The following is a 3499-nucleotide window of genomic DNA, read 5'->3' as shown; positions in this document are numbered from 1 at the left end:
TTCAGCAGAATCTTGCTGGCACGTGCATTAGTATCTGGGTTTGGTGGCTGATGATGGGATGGACCCCCGGATGGGATAGTCTCTGGATAGTCCATCCTTTCATNTTAGCTCTAAATTTTGTCTCTGTACTTATATTCTTTCATGGGTATTTTGTTCCTTATTCTAAGGAGGAATGAAGTATCCACAGGAAGGTCATCCTTCTTGCTTTTCTTGTGTTTTGCAAAATGTATCTTGGGTATTCTAAGAGACAGGGTTTCTATGTGTAGCTTAAATTTTTTTTTAAATCTTTGACCTATCTCTGTTTGAGTGGCCCTGGTAGCTATCATTCTGCTCTATGCTTTTACATGATCAACTGCTTTTATTTCCACATGTAGGTTAAATCTTCTGAAGTGTTTAGCATAATTTCTAGTACAGAGATGGCAAGGTGCAAGTCACACAGTGTGAATGTGAAGGAAGGCAGTGGAGAGTGGGGCTGAGGGAGAAGGTTGTGCAGAGGCAGCTGACCCAATCGATCACCGAGGAGACCACAAATGACAGACTTAGTTCCCCTGGACATTTTACTAACATATCTCTTGGTTGCCTTTTCTATGGTACAGGATCAATAGACTTTCCAGATGTGTAGAAAACAAATGACCCCACATCTTCCTGACTGGAGGAGACATCAGGTTGCATCTCGTGATGTAAGGGAAGCTGCTACTTCTTCACTTCCCTTAACATCCTCTTCTTAACTCATGACATTTTTAATGAAAGACACACAGCTAGCCAGCCTGCACAAGCAGAGGACCAGGTCACATACATGGACAGCCCAATACCAAAATAAAGGCAGGTTTTAGAACTGAGTCTCCCCAAAAGGGAGAGGCAGGTATGCCAAAAAGCTGTGAAATCCCAGAGCTAACCTAGATAGTCTCCCTTGTTTCCAAGATCCTCAGAGCCTTCTCTGGGCCCACATGATGCTTGCCATGGTTCTTGGGGCAGCGGCAGAATGCCACCACTGTGTCAGCTGCCCCTGTAGAGTACTGTCAGGTCAACCAGAAAGTCTTGCCCATATTCCTGTGTGGAGGAAATTTCACTCAAAGAAATGTCTTTGTCCTATCTCAGAGACTCTAGAACATGCTTCAAAGAAAACGCTCTCTGCCTCTTAGCATCTATCCAGGATTTCTTTTCAAACATATTTGTGTCTTCTCAGAAAGGCTTTAGAGAAAGATGTCCTCCATCCCTGCTGTGGTGGGACCCAGGCTCAGGGTAGCCAGGAGCTGGGCATCTGTGGACGTTCAGTGTCTGGCTGCACTTGGGTCCTTCTCTGCCTCTGGACAGTGACGAGCAGAGAAAGATGGGAAGCCATTCTGTGGCTTGAATATGGTTGCTTCTTTCCAACGATTGTAACTGAAGCTTACTTCTCATTATTAACTATTAGGAAACAGATCCTTCAGGACGTAACTAGCCTGTTCATGTGTTTGATGGATTTGTGGATTACAAGGTTGGCCAGTGACTTTGAGAGTGTGTCAGCTCTAATACCATTTCCAATTGCAGCTTTTTAAGCTTGGACTGGAGCCAAGAGCCCAGAGCAGAGCTCCTCTTTGTAATTTCCCAGTCTGTGGTGTTCTGTCAGCAAGAGAAAATGGTCATATTGGAAAGGACTTTGCATACCCTTTATCATAACCTGTTTTTAAAACACATAAATTATCTCTAAAACTTTCATTGGAGAAAATAAAAATGATGGGAAAACTATTATAGAAATGTCCAGAGATTTGTAAAAAAAAGAGAAAAAAATGAGAAACACAAACCCAATGCTGGTTCTTCAGGAAAGGCAATGGGCTAAGTTGCTTTCTACATCACAAAAAATCCACTCTGTGGCTGGGAATAGAGGCTAATGATTGTAATTTGGCATATTCGGAGGCTGAGGCACAAGAATTGAGTTTGAGATAAGCTTGGGTTGGTTACATAATGAGTTCCAGGCCAACACAGGCTATAGAATGACATCTTATTTCAAGACAAATACACACACAAATGGAAAGTAAACCATACAATCAACAAACAAGCAGTACGGTTTGAAAGTTTGGGACAGCTAATCCCTGACTTCAAAAGTCACTGATCCAGGTATCTTAGGCAGAAATGCTTGTCATTGCTTCTCTGAGCCCCTGCTGTCCTGCTGAGGGATGATGGGAATATGGACTTACCATTAATAACAGTGAGCGGCATGACCTGGGCCTCCACTTCCTCCAGAGCAGCCTTGAGGTCTCCCTGTGTCGTGGATGGGTGGGTGGATGAGAAGGTTGCAATGGCTGCTGCCCTCCTTCCTTATGAAACATCCCCTGTGTATGCCTTCCCTTCTACCTGGCCCATAGCATCTACGAATGTGGTGGGTGGGACAGGTTCAAGCAACTGTGAGTCGTGACCTTGATGAGCGCCCAGTGGATACTCCTGACCTGGTTGAGCCAAGCGGTGAAGCAATCCTTCTGCTCATTCTGCTTCTCCCTAAGTAAAATGCCAGAGGCCAGGAAGCATGGAGGAGTGACTTAGCACAGCTGAAAGGAGAGAGCAGATATCTCTCTGATTTTAAGATTAGGCCAGGAGTCCTTACATCTCTCCAAGTAGCCTTGTGCCCAGTTTCCCGGCAATGAGTGGGAATGGGAATAAGATTGACATCAAGGACACAGGAAGTTCCCTCCTACCTGAGTTCTGTTTCTGGAAACCCCTCATTCATAATACCCCAGCACCAAATGAATGCACAAGCATGCAAACTGTCCTTAAAATGGTGGCTTTTCCACAGCGAGTGTCTGCTAGACACAGACATGGTAGCACAGGGGTCTTGGAGAACCCCGAGAAGGCCAGATTAAGGCCTAGGAAGTGGGTGTTCTCTGCCTAGTAAGTTAATGTGAATGAGGACTTGACTGTGAGTTCTTAGCTCTGTGACATCATCCTAAAGGACAATTCATGCAGTTTCAACGTGGTACCTGGGTAAATGACTTCACAGCAGAAAACAGGTCACCCATCCATTAGTGAAGGGGTGTTCATGGGGTAGCCATGTGGAAAAAGCCAAATGTGAAGAAATATGGTTATAGAAAAGGAAAGTGTACCAGCAAGTGGGAAGAAGTGAGGTGATCCACAGTCAGACACAGCCTCCTCGGGCCCTAGCAGGTGTCCCCAACACTAACCTACACTACATGGCACAATGACAATAGGCACCTGGGGGCAGGCGAGACTGTTTTTCTCAGTTGACTTCTTCCAGTCGCACCAGGTGAAAAGCGTGATATTTTTCCTTGGCACAGTTGTCCATTGGGAATGGTCCTGTACCTCATGACCTTCACATACTTTGAAGAGCTATGACTTTTTTCTTCCAGGGACCCTGACAGCAAATGAATCGTACTGGGTCCTAGACTGTGTGCTGAGTGGTTTTGAGCATTCTCTGCCCCTTTGTTCAGAATATTGGATTTGGTTTAGCCATAGGTACCGAATAGCCTCATATTCTCTTTCTGTGAAGAGCCAAGTTGGGTGTCTA

This window comes from Mus pahari, chromosome 2 (assembly GCF_900095145.1).
Source record: "Mus pahari chromosome 2, PAHARI_EIJ_v1.1, whole genome shotgun sequence".
Taxonomy (NCBI): Eukaryota; Metazoa; Chordata; class Mammalia; order Rodentia; family Muridae; genus Mus; species Mus pahari.
The sequence above is the reverse complement of the archived record's forward strand: the minus strand, read 5'-3'. Positions refer to the sequence as shown.